Source organism: Gallus gallus, chromosome 1 (genome assembly GCF_016699485.2).
Source record: "Gallus gallus isolate bGalGal1 chromosome 1, bGalGal1.mat.broiler.GRCg7b, whole genome shotgun sequence".
Lineage (NCBI taxonomy): Eukaryota > Metazoa > Chordata > Aves > Galliformes > Phasianidae > Gallus > Gallus gallus.
In genome coordinates this window covers 86,059,989-86,079,739 of record NC_052532.1, presented here as the reverse complement: position 1 = coordinate 86,079,739, position 19,751 = coordinate 86,059,989, and positions in this window count along the sequence as shown.

Here is a 19,751-nt window from a genome sequence, read left to right as displayed (position 1 = left end):
TCTCTGTGATGAAGCTGATGATGGAAAAATAGCGACAAAGTAAGTGGTCAAAGACCACCGGAGGCCACCACGCACACGTTCAGAGGGACATTAGCATACATTAATGAGTTCTTCGAAAAAGAATGAATAGGTACACCAATGTACTCCATATGTATGTCTTAACTGTTTAAATGTAGAACCTGAACTCTGAGAGAAGTGCTTGTTTTTGCCAAGTCACCCGGTGTGTACCGTGAGGAATAAAGGAATGCCTCTTTTTAACACCACACTGGAGTTAGAGAGTTTTCTTCCTGGATTTCGGATGACATACCCATGTAATTTGTAAGGCAGAAATAGATCTGTAAATCTGCATATCAACAATTAGCCATGTGCTCTCAAATGTAAACATTCATTTTTCCAGCACAGTAGTTTTCTTTGTCAGCGACGGCTTCAAACAGCTTCACAGTATTTTAAAGTATTTCATAATACTTCATAATTTACTTTATTACTTCATATGTGACCTTGTAGCATTCAAACACATTTGCAGGGGCGCGTACCCGCACATGTGAAAATACCCTTAAGGTTTTCTGGGGGCATAATCTGTAGAAAAAAACTGGAAGTACAGGCTTCAAAATGCCATAAACATCCAACCTTATCATTTTCTTTCTTGCCCAAGGGTTTCCCTTGTGATTGATCAAAGCAGTAAAGATCGCTGAATCTAACAAGAGGTCTAATCAGGCCTTAAAGAAAAGCTTTCAAACAAAGCATGCAGGCCATCAGCGTACAGACCGTGCTACACGTACAAAAGGGAAAGCCCTGCAGGCAGCTCATATCCAACACATCCGTCCTTGGAACAGAGAGGATTTGGGATGAAAATGCTTGGAGAGCCTGTTAATCCCAGACACACAATGCACAGAAAAAGATCTCTAGGTCTAACTGGAAGAATAGTTTGGACTTTATTTAGTCGTAAGTGTTCCCTTCAGACCATCAGAAACAAATCCAGAAACGTGAATGGAATTAAAAGAGCCTAGGGCATCCCATCAAAATCCCGGGCTGAAGAAAAGAGAAATGTGGGAATATGCTTTGATTTGGTTTTACCCTGGAGTTTCTTTCATCATGTCAGTAACGTGGTGCAAACTGCCCACAGATCCTTGACCACCATTTTCAGAAAGGCCATAATCTAAGATGGCAAGGAAACAGTGATGTTAAAACAAAATATATCCATATATGTAATTGTCAAGGTGTACATTTTCAGCACATCGAGAGTAGAAAATTTCAACAAACTGAGTTAAAAACAGCAACTGTATAACTATCAGACCTTTAGAAGCCATTCTAAAAAAGTAATTCTTAGGCTTCAGAGCTTTTCTCATCAATCAATCATGGATGGGAAAAAAAAATAATCCAGTAATACTCCAAAAATGTTAGAAAAGTTCAAATATATCTCAAATGTGTGCCTTTACCTTGCCAGCTTCCCTGTTTTTCCTTTTGAAATCAAGACGTACTTTTTACACATATAGCTTTAATTCTTTCGTGTCATTCAGTCCTGACTCAATTGAAATAATAAGAAGATATAAAAGTTTGACTTTTAATCAGCTATTTTTCCCTTGACAGGATACATCAAGAATGCATTCTACCCTTTTCATTCAATTCCCCAGCTTTCTATTTCCTCATGAACTATGCCTTCTGTCTTTTTCCCCCTCGCTTATATTCCATTTGCTCTCTTTTCACGCTCTCAAATTTCTTCTTTCCTAGTCTGGCTGACGTACAGTTCCAAGACAGACAAGCAGGACTAGAAGGAGAGCTTTGGAAACAAAAAAAGAAGAGACAGAGTCTCTTCTAAACTGCATGTTCAGATATAACTCCCATTGCCAATACAAGCTGGGGGATGAAAGGACTGAGCACAGCCCTCCCAAAAAATACCTGGGGATATTGATGGCGAGCTGGACAGCAATATACCCATGCAGACCAGAAAGCCAACTGTATCCTGGGCTGCATCAAAGGAAGCATGTCCAGCAGGATGAGGGAGGTGATCCTGCCCCTTTGCTCTGCGCTGGTGAGATCTCACTTGGAATACTGCATCCACATGTGGACACCTCACTACAGGAGAGACACGGACCTGTTGGAGTGTCTAGAGTAGGGCCACAGAAATGATCCATAAAATGGAACACCTCTCCTTGAGGACAGGCTAGAGAGCTGGGGCTGTTCAGACCAGAGAAGAGAAGGCTCTGGAGACACCTGTTAGTAGCCTTTTAATATCTAAAGGGGAGCTGTAAGAGGACAGACTCTTTAGCAGGGTCTGTGGTGATAGAACAAGGGGAAATGGTTTCACACTTAGAGAGGGGAGTTTTAAGTAAGATATAAGGAAAAAATATTTTACAGTGAGGGTGGTGAGGCACTGGAATAGGTTGCCTAGTGATGTGGTTGATGCCCTGTCCCTGAAGACTTTCAAGGTGAGGCAGGATCAGGCCCTGGGCAACCTGACTGAGCTGTGGATGTCTCTTCATTGCAGGGGAGCTGGACTAGATGGCCCTCAGAAGTCCCTTCCAACTCTAAGGATTCTATAATATTATTCCCTATCCTAATCATAAAATAAACTCTAGAGTCAGAAAGTACTTCTTCAGTCACAAATGTAAAAAGACTAAGTCCATGCCCATGACATACTACACAATGACAGTAAGTTTTGTAGTTGCACAAGGAAGGCAAAGCTCCTGATATTTCTGACATCAACAATCTTCATGTTTCAAAGGCACCTACTGCTGGCACCTGTTATGGGGAAGAAAATAGAAAAATCTACTGCCCAGGGCTAATCACTTCCCCTTCCTTATTATTCACCTCCTCCTAACCTCATCTAGATCTGAATCACTGTGCAAGCAATCTGTCTGCCATAACAGCACTGATACTCATGTTTCTGCCACCATCTCAGATACAGTCATTCCAACACTTCATCAGCCTCCTGCTGTGAGGGCTCCCTGCAGATTTCACCACCTCCCACCACATTGGCTCCACCATCATCTGAATTCACATCTTCTTACATGTCTGCCAGCAGAGTTGCCCTTCCTGTATCTTGTCACATTGCAAAACTTGACTTCCTACTTACTGCCTTGATTTTTAATTTCATCAAATTAACACAGCCTGCTTCATTAGCATACCATCTTTCACATTTTCGGAGTTATGTCAGGTCATACATGCACTGGTGTGGAATTATTTTTCCTGGAACAGAGCCACTTCAACAATCTAAGGGAATCCAAGTAGTAATATTTTTCTTAAGGTATAGGTAGCAGAGATGACTGAAGAGTTGTAGGAGATAATGCTGCTTACACATGTGTATTTAGTCTGTCTCAGATCAAGACTGACATGATTTTGTATGGATAGAGCTCCACTGTCCCAGTATTTATCTTGGCTGATTATAATGAAATCTGACAAGAAATAAGTAGCACCAGAGCCCATAGGCATAACTTCATCACATCAGCAAACAGCTCTTCTCTCACTGGCTCCACCTTCTTACTCATGCAAATGGACCGGCTCCTGTAGGTTACTCCTGAAACACCAAAATCAGGCCCAATATGAGGGAAATTTGCCTCTCTTAAAAGGTGATTTGCTGTTATCACAAGAGCTAACACTCATTTAGTGAACAACAGCTCTATATCTCTCCAATCACAACGTGAACAAATAACAATGGAATGTTTCCTGTAGAGCTTAAAAATAATACCTTTAGTTTTTACTTATAAGCAATCTATTCATAATCCCATCCCTTGAAGAACATCTCTAAAGGTAAATAACATGAAAAGAAAAAGATATAAAAGCACTGCATTATCCAGGAAAAAAAAAAGCAAAATGCTTGTTTTAAAAGTTTGTTTAAATGCAATAGATATATTACAAAATTATAATTATTATTATTTTTTCACACGTGCCATCAGTTTGCTTCTCACCTTCAGAATATTACTATTATTGCAGTCTCTCAATTTACTCCCTCCAGTTCTTGCTTGCTGCTCTCTGCTCACTAAGGTTTGGTTCTGTCTATATGCAATGCTTGCTGATGCGTGAGCCTCTGAGAAATGGGGGAACCACACAAACCACAGAGTGCTTGTTTATATCCATGTTTTTTTATTAAGCTTTGCAAACCTGTAAGAGCCCCACACCAAGACTTGTGAATTACAGCAATTGATACAATTTCCTTCCTGAGACAAAAAAAAACAAGCCAAAGCCTGCAGGAATCTCATGCTGAGTCCTGGCAGATCTGCAAAACTTCTATGATAAAATCCCCCACGCAAAATGAAAGCCGAGAGAGCCACCTCAGAAATACTGCAATGGAGTCTGAGAAAGGCATAAGATCTGTACAAAAGACCCTTGCCAAAGTCCACAAGGGGAAAGAAAATAAAAGGCTAACCAAACACATTACATCAATATGCTATAATGTATTGGTAGAAGAGATAAGCCATTTGAAACATTAGAAAGAAAGTGTGCTAAGACTTGCCATAAACAAGCAAGTTAATTTAGGTACAAAAAACATGGGAGCAGGAAGGAGGACAGTGAGGAAGCCTACACTACAAGACTGAAATCCTCAAAAATTTTAAATATAGAACTTTGAACAGATGCACCTTTGGGTTTCACTCATCACTAGTTATTTCTAAGCTGATATAACTCACAAATTAAAGTTTTATTAAATGCATTCAGAACTTTCTATTTTTGCAGATTCCAGGCACTTCAGATTTTCCATAACTGTCATATAAAGAAGTCTCAGGCCTGAAGTACAGCAGGAGAAAAATGTGCACTGTCTGTAGATATATAATATATTATGTCTGATCCCTGTTACAACATTTATCTTGGAATTCTGGTGACATTAACAAACCACTTTAGTTTTACTTCTGTGGGCTTTTAAGGTCACTGTATTCCCCTTTGACAAAGGAATACAGACTTGCTAAAGACAATAATTAACAACCAAAACTATGACCTCTCTTTTGCCTTTGAATAAAGTATGGTTACCTGCCACCTTGTGAGTGAATGCACTATACACCTCATACTACGTGCAGCCAGTACGCCACACATACATCTTCTAAAAATCCATTCTAAAACATTGAGTAATTTTATGTCAGTATAACCAAGAAATTAAACCACATATTGGATCTGTAACCTTGTTCATAGCTACTATTTGATAGACTACAAATGATTTGATATGTAGAACATATAAAGCACATGTAATATTTCACACAAGTTGCAAAATAACACTTGTTCTTCTTTTCAAGTGACCCTAAAATTACCTGGTTATGAGTACCTAGGATCCTATGCATATCCAGGGCTTTTCACTCTTCTGTGTTTTAGTTATGGCCAAATACCAAATCATTAGGAGTGGAAACCTAAGATCTTTGGGTGGTCCTGCATGGAGCCAAGAGTTGGACTCCATGATCCTGAAGGGTGCCTTCCAACTTGAGATATTCTAAGATTCTAGGAATTCTTTTCATATATTCATTCCCCTGAAATACGTAACCCCTGCAGTTTAGTCAGATGTCAGACCAGAAGTATAAGGCCATACTTCAAAACTTATTTTCTCAAAACACTTGCAATGCATATTTGAAAAAGGCTGTGGTTAATTTATGTTTGTCAAACAATGTTCCTCTTAGAGTATTTTAAGCATGCCTCAATATATTTTTATATCGTGCATTTAGAAATCAAATGCTGTTTTTCCGGTAATTCTTCCTTCTTTCAGATGATAATGAAAGAGTACGTTGTGAAGATTTAGTTTAGGTTTCTACCTTTTTAAAATAGGCTCTCTGAGAGACAGTTTTTCTTCCTTTGTAATTCATGGTTAAAATGGAGCACTCCGCTTAAAAAAAAAAAAAAGGAAACTGGAATGAATACTAGGTGAAGTCAAAAACGAAAGATGAGCCTTCACATTGTTAGAGGAACTGATCAGGTCGAATTATAAGAAGTATCAGTTACTTTACAATTGTCCCCCAGAGCCAGCACGGCTGCAAAAACATGGATCAGCAAACTTGGCTTTAGGATCAGAAAACAGAACCAGAAAAATCAATACATAATTCATAAGATTTATACATAATGTACAACAAGCTCATGGAATTCTTGCCAGTCGCCAACAAGGCTTACATTTGTAAAATTACTCTTTAAATATGAACTCAATCAATGGACTTGTTCATAAACTTAATTTTTGAGAAAGGTGGAAAAATGACAAGCAGAATCAAATACATTACTTTGATCTTGTAGAGGTCCCAAAGTGAAAAACATGGGATCAAATTCTTTCAAACTTCAGAAACGTGCACATTCCCTGGACTACAAAATAGACTACCCAGGACAACAGAATCTGGACAGCCTCCCTGTGCTGTATAGATCTGTCTTAATGACTCACTAGAAACTTATTTAGCAGCCAACAAGAGGGAGCAGAAGAGATTTTCTATGATAAATATTATTGAGCTATATACAAAACTGATCAAATAATGAAAAAATCATTCACAGATAATTTCATCATCAATTGATTAAAACAGTTCAAGCTGATTTACTGTTCACCTTTTTTTCTGTTCATCAGTTTTGCTGTTGCTTTCGTTCTCAGAATCATGGATCTTCCTTCTATCAATAATCAGGCAAAACAAAGCAAAATCGTTTCCAAACTCTAAAGCTAAGATACTATGTAGTAGAAAATGCAGGTGTTTGTGAAATCTGATAAAAACCAACTAATACAAAATCCCACAAGGATACAAAGCCATAGATCTCTTTTCAGCGCATGAGGTAACAAATGCTGTACTTTTAAACTCTGCCTCTGTGGAGCTAGCATGTGCCATGGCCTTTGACAAAAATGTTCCTAAATTCACAATGTTCACAGCTATGGCACAAAGAAATGTAAAGACTCTTGCTGAAAATGCTTTTAAGCTTACAAAATGAGGTGCCACATGGTTTCTGCCACAAGAACATGTAAAAGTCATTCATGAGTGACTGTCACAAGAAAGTACAAAGCACCACAGACTTCAAACCAGAAAATGAAACAGAGACCAAACATTCAAAATGTTTTTTGCTAGTTAATAGAGACCTTGCATGACCTGATGATGGCAAATAGCTTTCAACCGGCTGCTGGATCTACTACTAGCACCACAGGACTCTCAGGAAAAAGTACGTTTTCAACAACTTCAGGAGGAATCTGGTTCCAATGACTGGAAAATTTGCCAATTACTTCCAATTACTTGATTCCTTCATAGGAACAACCAAAGGTTTGCAGAGATGGTATCCTTTCTGCCTCAGAGGGAAAAAGGACCACACAAAAGCACTGTGTATTTCAACAGGTGCTGAGTTCTTGGGAACACAGGACAAGCTTACTACCCATTCTGTAGAGGTTCACATCACTCTAAGCCAACCACATGCTTCAGTTTTCAAATTAGGAAAGCAGAAACACAGGAATCTGGTTGGTCAGACAAAAACAGTTTATATGCATACAATGAGATAGACAGACAGATATACAGGTAAATCCACCCACGCATGCAGGGTCATCTTTTGGTTCAGATCAGCTTTAGAAAACTCCTGTTTATGTAGCAGCGTTGGTTAGAGACATGACTTGTAGCAATATTCCTACATCTTGTTTACATGCAGTTATAACAATCTGAGTTTTTGATGGCATAACTGCTTTTGTTTAGCAACCCAACGTAAGTGACTTTAGTAGTAGTGGTTTTGGAAGGTATAAAGTACTCTTTTCTGCACAGCACTGACACCACAGTCACACTAGCAAGTATTTTATCCCAAGCTTATAAAAGACAGTACTAAAGGAGTAGGATGAAAAACTGTATCACAGTAGGGGAAGCTGATATGGACTCATTTGTGGGGCTAATTCTTTGTTTCTCTTTTGTGACTTACATTTGATGATAAGATTTCTTTCTGAGGAGTATCTTCTACTCCCTTTCTTTTCTTTGATTCAGGAAGAAAAATCACAACCACACATCTCCAGTATAAAACTTTGAAAGAACATTTTGAAGTTATTCAAAATAAAGGAAAGTTGTTAAAACAGCCAGATTGACAGCTCTAGTTTTCCAAAGGTGTTTTTTTTTTTTTTTTTTTTTTGCCCTTGAACAGACACAGCATCAGCAAATCAAGTTCCTATGCAGCATGAGCCTGCAAATGCAAAGACTTGCAGGGACCAATCGGAGGAGCAAAAGATAGATGCTGTCTGTCTGACAAGACAAGATCACCACACACACACACTCATACACCAGTAGTGGACACTGTTCAATGAGAAGTCTTCATCTTGATGAATGGAAGGACATTTTAAGCGTCAAGGGGCAGGGCACCTGCCTCCCACCTGGGATAGGGCTGCCAGTGCCTTCCAAAACCTTAGGGATGACAAGAACAAGGGAAAAAATGCCACCCATTCCAATACACAAAGAAAATCCAGTCTAGAGATGTCAGGAGACAGTTCTCAGGTAGGAAAAACTGCTGCCTCATTTTCCCACAAGCCAAGGGTAAAACACCCTGGTCTTCTTCCAGTCACTATGTTTGGGTAGGACAAACAGAACCAAAGTTTAAGTCACAGCAAATAGACTTGTATTTTCTATATAGTTTCCCAGCTTCACCTGTGTTTTACAGCAGGCACTCTTCAGAACACAGCTGGCAAAGGACTACTTAATAATGTGCATAATAAATAAAAGAATAAGACAAGCCCATAGCTGTTTTCAGTACTAAGAGCAGTCCAACTTGGTTCAAGAGCAAGAACAGCATGTCTTCAAGAGCAAAACCACATGTCCCTAATCATAGCAAATACACTTCTGGCTTTGCCTGTTTTGCTTGCACAGAAATGTATGAAAGCTAAAGGGCAGCATTCAGTCACACACAGCTCACTATTATAGATTCCCTACCTTTCAGAGAACTTAAAAATTTTCAATTGACATTCAACAATGCAATAAAGTCTCACAAAACACCACTTTTCTGCAGGTTCAAAGCAAGAAAAATGAAGAAGCAATCAAGCTAGGCATCTGCTAGAAGAGTAGCAATGAGGAACCTAGTAAATATTGAAGATACTGATAATCTAGACCCTCTCTTAAGTGAGCCCTACAAGGTAGAGAGAACAAAGACACTACTGAAATAAACTGTTTATTCAACAGATGTTTTTAAATCACAAAAATTGTGGTGATTACATACTATGTTCTCTTCAGAAAAGAGATTTTTTTCCTTCCTCTTTTTTCTTTTTTACCAAGTGGGTACAAAAAGCCAAACTCCATTGACTCTTCAATCTGACACATCTGTGTACTCTCAGAAAGCTGAAAACACTTGTTCAAAATCTACACAAAGAGAAAGTACATAGCCAACAAACCCAACCTGAAATCCTATCACAGTTTACAATTTGGTTTTGATTTACCATTTTCTAACAGTTGAGGGACTGACACTTTTGCACAGAGACAGATTTCTGGTGGAAAATTGTTCACCACTTGTTTCTAAATACTATATCATCAAGATTTCCGCAAAACAAGTACTTGCTGAAGTTATAGGAGACAATATTTTAGTAGTGTCACCTTATACAATAAAAAAAATAAAAGCAAAAGCTAGCTCCTATGTTTTCGCTCAAAATGTTCATGTCCTACTTTAAAGTTTATACACCTGCTTTCTTTTGTGCACCTGAGGTGCAAATGATTTCCATTCTGATGAACAGGACCGGTCATTAGGGCATCTCTTTATTTATATTCACCTGTAAACCTGTGACACCTGCTAGAGGGGAAAACACAGATTGCTATCAATAAGCCTGTATTTTGCTCCTTTCCTGGCTGTGGCTCTCATCTATAACTTCCTTGTATGCCATAAAGAGCTTGTGAAACCCTGTGCAGAAATAATGGAACATGCATACATATATTGTATGGTGATTAGCTAGTAATACCCTCCCCTATGTCTCTTCTCATTGTTTCTTGCCAGTCTTCCACTGTTCTAAGTGCTCAGCTATTAAAATACAAATCAGATAAAGTGAAACTTACTTCATTAATACCATTTTTTTGTTGTTGTAGTGTTTTCTCCTTTTTTTTTTTGTTTGTTAAATAGAATTTTTCCTTTTGTTCCACACTTTTCAAGAAGTGGGTGCACCTTCATCTTGGAATTTTATTGCACCACTTGTCTTTTTTCTCAGCATGCTAATTATGGGCCTACAATGAAATTCCAACAGATTTGGTATTGAAAATATTTACAGTGCTTTCTCTTGTAAGCAAGGGGAGATGAGATAATTCCATTCTACTCTGTAGCCTTGCACATCCAAACACACTTTGCTGGGACTCTGAACACAAGGATTTGAAAGCTCCTACACAGAAACGCTCCTGCCAGGGTGAAACTGACAACCTACGTGCAATGCGGATAGCCAAACAGCTCCCTTTGTGCTCTCCTTGTCATCCTATCCTCTGAAAATTATCTACAGAATAGTTATAGGTTAAGAAGCATTCTGCATAATGCCAGGTGAAGAGAAGATGTTGATCAAAGATTAAAAAAATAGTTTTTAGAGGATAAAAAAACCTTTAGGAAGCAGTCAGACTTTCCCGTATCTATTTAACAATATAGTCTTCACTACCCTGAAAAGAAACATTTATATTTTTCTAGCATATTGCAAAACCAGAAAAGTAGCAAAAGTATTATGACTGGAAAAACAGTACAGGAAAAGGTGAGAAGTGAATTTGCTATTTTTTTTTCCTGTCTTTTTAGACATCTTCAAAGGTAAAAACTTGAATAATCTATGAAGAGAAGGGTACCCTGAGTCTCCTCTAACAAGAATACGTTCAGCTCTTTTGGTATGTAAATATTTTCAGTATCAAACAACATTTCTTCGGAGTTGTTTTTATTAGACACTTTTCCAGAAGTAAGACAATTTGTAATTCTTAATTTAGCAACAGAATAGTCAGCTTGGAGATTAAAGCAGTTGCTCTGCTGTCATAAAGGCATGCTTGGCCCCATTTTACTTATTCAGTATTTTCTCCAGTACACATAATGGAATTCTGATTCCATTATGGAACAGATGAGAATAAGGAAAATTCAATTAAATGAAAAATCTGCAGTTTGTATCTGTCCCTCAAAACGTGGTCTTATCTGTACCAGGAAGAAACAGGGGGAAAAAAATCCATTGAAATATAGTTTCCAAAGATCAAAAACTATCTTTGAATGTCATTAAACTTATAAATCTCTCTTGTATTTCATCCTGCTCAGGGAACAGATAGTTTTTGTAATATCAATAATCTTTTATGTTGATCTAACTCAGAACCAGACTTTCTCCTTTCTAGAAAAAGGGGCATTTGTGTGGAAAAAAAAATATGGAGAACGTTCAAACAGAATGAAACAAGGAAAAGAGGGAACATAGGGAGAAAAGTAAAAAAGAAGAAACCAATTTTTAGCAGTGTACCCCAAAGTCTCCACCAAAGCAAACTGCTTCCTCTGTCACACAGAAATCTACAAAATAAAACACTCCACTCACCTCTTCACTCTCATTTAGTCATGCTTTGCTCCCTTTACAACATCTCAAAATATTAAACAAGCAAATAAAGAGCTCTGTGGGAGTAAGGCTGTCTACTCATCTGCAGTCCAGCACAACTGGGAGTGATGCAGGCCAGCTCCCTGCTGCTCCTGACATAAGCTAGGAAAGGATGGGAAGGGCTTGTTCATTAAGTTTTTTCATGACTTTTAGGCCAGTTACTGAGATATTTATTAGACTGGTAAAGAACCACGTGCTGTATACCATAGGACACAGATGGAAACTACAGTTTTGCTGTACAACAAATTTCCTATATTTTTAGTAAGAATCATCTGAGGTTGGGCACCTTATATATTATCCAGGAAGTTAAAATGTGATTTCCAGCTCTGCAGATGGGAGCAGGTTAGGAGGATTTTAGTTGTTGTTTGGTTTCTTTCTGTATATAGCTTTTATTCTCTTTTTTTTAAAAAAACTTTTTTTTAAGAACTGTTACAACAAGAGGTAATATCTGATAGACGAACTGGGGGAGGATATTTCTTTTAACTACACCCACAGCTGCCAAGAAGAAACGTAAAGGCTGATTCCATCTGGCAGGGTCCTCATCAGCCTAGTTCTAACTTGGTTTATAATTAGCCTTAAGAAGATTTCACAGATTAGGCATAATTTTAACTCCTACCATCTTGAGAACAGAAGGAAGATGGAGTAACGTGGGCACCATCTAGCTGTATCAAAATACTTGAGTGCAGCACTTCATCAAAGCTGACCTGCTTCTCCCAACTCCCAGTCTCACACCCGTGTCAGCCAGGGGCTGCAGAGAAAGGAGAACAGAAGCGTCTGCCTATAAATTTTACTTCTTAATTCACGGAGATTTCCCATATAATAACAGGAACTGTTATTGAATCACAGAATCGTACAATGGCTTGGATTGGAATGCATCTCAAAGATCATTTCTCAGTTCTCCCAGGCAGCAAACAGGACCCGAGGAAATTGCCACAAGTTGTGCCAAGGGAGATTTAGATTAGACATAAGGAAAAACTTTTTCTCTCAGAGAGTGGTCAGGGACTGGAATGGCCTGCCCGGGGAGGTGGTGGAGTCGCCATCCCTGGCAGTGTTTAAGAGGCATCTGGATGAGGAGCTACGAGATATGGTTTAGTGGCTCGTGGTAGCAAGGGTAATGGGAGGACGGTTGGACTAGATGATCTTGTAGGTCCCTTCCAACCTTGTGATTCTATGATCATCAAGCTCCAACCCCCTGCTACAGGCAGGGTGGCTACCCACCAGATCAGGCTGCCCAGGGCCCCATCCAATCTGGCCTCAAACACCTCTGGGGATTGGGCATTCACACCTTCTCTGGGCAGCCTGTACCTCACCACCTTCTCAGTAAAAATTTTACCCACGAAATCTAATCTAAATCTCTCCTCTTTTAGTTTAAAATTGTTCCCCCTTGTTCTATCACTATCTACCCATGTAAAAAGTTGATTTCCCTCTTGTTTATATGCTCCCTTTAAGTTCTGGAAAGCTGCAATGAGGTTCTCTGCAAAACCTTCTTTTCTCCAGACTAAACAAGCCCAACTCCTTCAGCTTGTCTTTGTTAGAGAGGTGCTCCAGCCCTCTCATCATCTTTGTGGCCCTACCCTACTCTGGATCCATTCCAAGAGCTCCACATCTTTCCTGAGTAGAGGGGAACAATCGCCTTTCTCTAAACCTGCTGGCCACCCCTCTTATGATGCAGCCCAGGACGCTGTTGGTCTTCTGGATGTAACGTATATTAAAACAAGGCTGACAAAACACCTAGCTCCTGCTGACCAGCTGATGCTGTTGTTTAGAGTGCAATAGCACAAGAACACATGGAAGCAACAGTTGCTTTAGAGGAAGACTCAAGGAACATCCAAAGCAAGCAACTTGTAAAAAAAATAAACATTTCTTATTCTCATCACGAAACAACATGAAAGAAAGGAAGAAAACTATCTTGAGGTTGACATTAAGGAGTACTTCTTCCTCTTCTCAAATGTAATATTTCACTAAGGTTACACTTACAGGTTTCTACAAGATGTGCAGTCTCCCCAAATGTTATAAAAAGTATAAGAAAATTAAAAAAAAAAATGCAACCAGTTGAAAGAAGGAAAAAAACAAGTGAACAATCTTACAAGATTCTTGATTTCTGTGTTACAAAAGAGGAGGGGTGGAGGAGGGGGAAGAAAAATAAGTAATGAGGAAATGTTTCATCTTATGTAACTTAAAGCCCATACTATCCTTGAATTACATAGAGACTATTGATACAGAATACTGCAGGGAGCTGACAACATACCATTGCTATCTGTACAGAGGTGGTTCTTGAGTCATATAACAGGTGTAGTATCTTGTGGAGTCTACAGTCTAAAATGGAGCTGAAGAAGAAGCTCACTTGTCACTAAAAAAAAAAGACAGCTTTCTCGCCTGCATCTTCATGCCTCAATTTACATTCTTTCATTTCACAAATACAAAAGACTCTCAAGAGACTGGCTGCACAATATCAAATGCAAAAGAGTTTTAATCCTCAGATTTGTGGGAATTCAGAGTTATAAACACTGCTAAGCATAGGCCTGCATACTACCTTCTATTTTTATGCATACCTTTGCTCTTTGGTACATAGCGTTTCAAATTAGAACTGCTTTACTTTATCTAAACCAGAAGTAAATTGATGCAATTCAATTTGTATCGTATTTTCTTTGCCTCTGTACCTCACATTCCTGTACATATATCCATGCCTCTAGTGATATTCATAAGTGTCTAGGGTTTTTCAAAACCATTTCAAGGCTGCACGTTAGGTTTCTCAGCAGATTGCATCTGAAGAAATTGCAAAGCAAAAATACACAGGGTCTGCAGCCTTCTTTTCCCCATCAAACCTTGATTCTTCTCAGCCCCACAACAGGCCACACTTAACCACAAAAACGTGTGGAACCAACACCAAAAAGCACGTCAGCCAGGGAATGACCACTCTATTTTCTATTTCTATTTCTATTTTTTCAGCAATTCACATGCAAAAGTTGAGCCAGAGGAACCTGCCAAATCAGTCAATTTTCAGTACAGATAGGATGGTCCTGGACCTCTTAGCATACCCCATCACCTGCAGCACTCAGTGTGGTAAGATGTAACAAAAATAATACTGTATGGAGCAGGATTTACAATCCTATTCAGTAAACACTGTGAACATCTTTACAGCAAGGATGTCTCACCATTCTAGCCAGGCTTGCAAACTCAAATTTAAACAGAGAATAACATAACAACCAATAAGACATACGTGGCAATAGAACTCCACAGGTGTCTGTGTGAACTATAGCCGTATCTCTCAACACTGAAGCCAGAAATTCTCTCTATCGCTGAAACTATTTACATCCTTTGCTTCTACTTAAGTTCTTTTCATGCAGGGCTTTTTACATTTAAAAAAACAATGTCAGCAAATGTATATGTTCGCATTACATAAATTATTTTTGCTAACCAAAACAGACATTTGTAGAATGATGACAACAGAGCTATGCACTCAAAGAAGCAAATGATCTACTTCTTTTCAGCTAACACATTTTTAGACTAGTTTAAGTTCACACTAAAAAAATTCTAGTCATTACCTCCTTGTTTACATAAAAGCCTACTTACTGCGAAAGTCAAGTGCAATTCAAAAACTTACATTTGCAGCAGAAAATATCTAAACATACAAATCCATTCAAGCCCCCCACAGGCCATTAACACTGTCCTAGGAATTAGAGTCTTGCTAAACTTTGACTTCGTGTCAAACTTGTATGAACAAATATTTCTATTGACAGGACAAGGGGAAATGCCCTCAAGTTGCGCCAGGGTAAGTTTAGGTTGGATATCAGGAAAAACTTTACAGAAAAGGTTGTAAAGCACTGGAATAGGCTCCCCAGGGAGGTGGTTGAGTCACCATCCCTGGATGCGTTTAAAAACCATTTGGATGCAGTGCTCAGGGACATGATGTAGCAGAGGGCTGTTCGAGTTAGGTAGTATGGTTAGGTCGTGGTTAGACTCAATGATCTTCAAGATCTTTTCCAATCTGAGCAATTCTATGATTCTATGATTCTCCATGACAGCTTTCACAAGCTTCTTGTACATTTGCTGCTTGCAAGCTGTCATCAAAACCTACGAAGGGAATAGGGAATGGAGAGAATCAGTGTACTCACACTGTTTAGGAAGGTGGATGCAAACAGTGGCATACAAAAGGACAGTCTCATAGCTTAACAGCTATCCAATAATAGAACCAGGTTCAGTCCCCGGCTCAACCACAGAGCTTTTCAACACCTTCACATAGGTTGCCCACTGAAGCCAGCCATCTCAAAAAAAAATTCAAGGAAAAAAAGTATATTCTTAAATACTGTTTATAGCAAACAGGTAAGTGATATAGAACAGGAAAAAAAGATAAAGGATTAGGACTAAGATGCAGTGTGAGGAGAAGAACAAGGACATAAAGAACATACACAATACTGTGCAACATTTAGCTTGTTACTTAGTTGTTTTTGACTGTATATAACAAAGATATAAGTTCCTACTACCCAAATTGTTCCCCTGGTTAACACAAACAGTTAATAACAGCAGAAAAACTGATGTAGCAGTTCTGGATTCTTTTTCATATGTCATTTCATAAATATTTGTTTCTGTTATCTCTGTATATCCATGCTTAAAAATTGTCAATTCTTTTGTTTTCTAACATGAAATATAATGAGATATTTTTCCACAGAGTCTGTCTTCTGGACAGTACTGTTTATGTGGGAATTCAGCCTACTGAACAATCCTCAGAAATCACAGAATACTGCCATGTGCAATGGCCTCATGAAAACCTAGCCATTTAATCTCAGATTGAATACAAACAAGGTGCTGCCAAAATACATAGAGTTTTTTGCTTTAATCTCAACTCCATCTGCTTTCCACACGCTGTTTCTGGAGCTCGGAAGAGAAAACGAGGAAGTTTGGCATGAGACTGAGAAGGAAGGGAGACAGAAGAGCTGAAGATGCCAGCAGATCTCCATCAAGGCCCAAACATTTTTTTCCCCTCTCCTAAATGCTCAGCAGCTATTTAAAAAGCAAAACATAAAGCTTGATTTTCCACACAGTTGATGTAAAAAAAAAAAAAGTGCCTGTTTAGGTGTGCTGAAATTAGATACGAAAGGAACTGTCACGAGAGACCTACCATCACAGCAAGGGAAGAAGCAGTAAGGTCTGAGAGCTCTGGGCACACTCATTTCTGCTAGCAGCACTGTGCCTGCACCCTAACAGTGACTGTGCAGCTGCCCTGGCTCCTAGGCCTGTGTGTGGTCATGACTGCATCCCAGTGCTCAAACCTCCATCCTTAGCAGGGAGCCCACCACACAGTAAAGCAGAAATGGCACTTAAGGCACATCAGGCTGAGGGCCGTACTCAAACCTTCTCTAAAACCCAGGTGGGATCAAAGAATCATAGAACGTCCTGAGTTAGAAGCATTTGTTAACCTTCATGTGGTTGATGACTGTCCAGCCCTTTAATTTATCAAGAAATGAATAAGTCACACAGCTGCGGGGGCCTCACAGATGCCACAATCATCCCTTCATTTTGGAGTCGTACCATGGAGAAAATATAAGAAAAATCCTGTGCGGTCTTTCAGCTGGTCACAGATCACTGACACCCATAATCTTCCCACTCACTTCACAGAGAAGGGTGCCACAAGCAGCCTCCTCATCATCCCCCTCCCTTTCAGAATAATATAAAATATTTATGCTCTACCACAGCAGATCATGAGGGAAGATGGGAACAGGAAAGAGTAAGCTCAGGTGCTTGTTTTACTCCCATTAAAGTCAACAGCCATCATGGGAACTGGCATCAATAAAAATCACGAGAAATGAAAGACAGCAATGGTCTTTGCGTTGCTCTGAGTAAAGGGAAGCGAAAACTTACTATCAATCAGGAGCAGTTTTTAGCTTTCTACAGGAAGTAACCAAACTATCCTGAAAATACAGAATGGTAAGAGTGTTAAAGCTTCTCCAATTTGAATGGGGCCTTTTGGACATGAAATTCAGACCTCGGTGAATTAAATAAATTGCTACTTTCAGTTGGTAGTGTTAATAATATTGTATCCTCTATCCACTAGCTAACATGCAAGGACAAAATAGTATTTTTTCCTAAGCTCAATAAATTCAGATAAAGTGCCTATAAGGCCTCACATTTTTCCTACGTGAATAAAATAAACACATATCGTGAAAATACAGTTAGGGTTGAAGAATTTTTTCCATGAATCTAAACTGATCTTGACTCATGGAAGGTCTGCCTGCACACACATTTTGCTCCGTATGAGCAGAGATGAAAAAACAGGTTCTTCATGCGCCGAGAGCTTTTATATCACCCACATCCCAATTTGTTTTTCCATCTTTTTTTCCTCTTAGTATTTATGAGAATGTTGGCAAAGGAATTTACTAATAGATAAAATTATATCATTTTCATTTCAGTGAATGCAAAGCTTTAATTTGTACGAGAAGTCTTGTTTTCCCATTAGATTCCTATAATGAAAGAGTTGTAATACCATACACACATACAAAATATTTGTATGAACATTTGAAAAAAATCAAAATATCCGGAACAAATGTTACTAGAGTTTTGCTGTAAAAGCTATCAATATTAACATGCTAGTTTTAATTTACTCCACTTCATGCATTTAAGTATATTAACATCAAGCCATCTGTTGGCTATGGAGTTTGGCTCTGCATACGTGAATCAGTTGACAGTGAAAAGTTAAGTTCCGGTAAATTGGAAAGGTGAAGGAGGGCGCACCTAACTAATGGAAGAAAATGATACAAGCACAAATCCAATACACCATAGTAGAACAGCAGCAGCACAAAAATATTCCACCATATGTTTCAAGTGCTGGCTAAGCCTTACGCGGAAGGCTTTGATGTTGCAACTGCAGTGAGAATGTCAGTTCTTCCAGGGTAAGAAACTTGTTTTCACTGATTAAATGCTTGATTTCTAGCCCCCACAATGGAAGAACATTGCCTTATTCAAATTTGTTTTGGTGAATGTTGTGCAAGATTTGTGTGCAAGACAGAGGCCTCATCACCGCGTCATGTTTTTGGAATGGTATCCTTTTAGGCTGAAGGGCAAAGCAAGTGTTTTGCAGTTTTTTAATTCAGAAGCCATCTGTGCTCTCTTTTCATCAGTGTAAGTGGAAGAGTTGCTTAAGAATCAGATGGTTCTTGAACATTTTGGCAAACAACTCAGAAGTGCAAAACTATCCAAAATAAACACAAAATAAGGCCGCCTCGGCGGTGAAACAGCAGCACAACATATAGTAAAAGCTGACTGAGTAGAGTGACAGCTAAATAAAAGGCAGAGGAGCTGAAGAGAAAACATACACTTGGAGCAGGTGGCTATTCTTCCCATTTTGACTTCCTTCTGTAGTGGACCAGTAGAAAAACACTTTATCTGTGATATGCCTGGGATTGTAGCAAATACTTGCAAGATAAGACCATGGCAATAACAAGAGCCTAATGTCTTAAGTCCTGGTCAGCTGAGAGGGCCCTGTGGAGGCAGGATGGCTTTGCCCTTGCTAGAACTCCCCTGTTGAAGTGGAAGTGTTTACTGCAAAGTTTTGACTGCAAAGCTGATGGCAAACTTACTGATGACAAACTTTATGACAGTGAACCCTGTAAGCCTTGCTGGCATAAAAAGACTGTCTGAGAGAAGCCTGTGAGGTCTTTCAGACTTTGGAACCTTAGGGAATTTGGAATTTCTGGACAAACGCTGTCACAGACTGAGGAACTCCACTGTTGGCTGGACCAATGCCGGAACCCAGACCTGTGATCTCTTTTACTGTCCATCTATTTTTTCCCTATACAGCCCTAACTCTAACCCTCTATTCATCTCTTTTTCCTTTCTCCTTCCCTTCTAAAGTTAAGTAACACAAGGCTTATTTCAATTTCTTATAAAGTTGCATAGTATCACTGCACAGCTTAGATAACTGTAAGAGTGCCGATACTTTTGAGATAATTGTAGTATAGAGATTCTCATTAAAATTGATGATTATGTTTGGGCCTTGAGTGTCAGTTTCACCTTAATCTAACCAGGTGGGTTTGCAGATCTGGACACCCCTCCATCCCTTCATAGGCAGGATGCGACACCTTCACCTACCTACCTGCAGTCCTTCAGTGGAACAGAATACCACAAAACATTCAGCTCTAAAACTCCTCTCTGCTGACACTTAGTCTACCACTTGGAGATCCCTGCAGAAATCAAGCTGCACAGAAGCAGCCTGCAGTACTTTAAGTATCAGAAGCAGAAATAAGGAAATGAGTACATGGGTAGGTCAAGTCCAATATTTTTCAAACAAATAAGA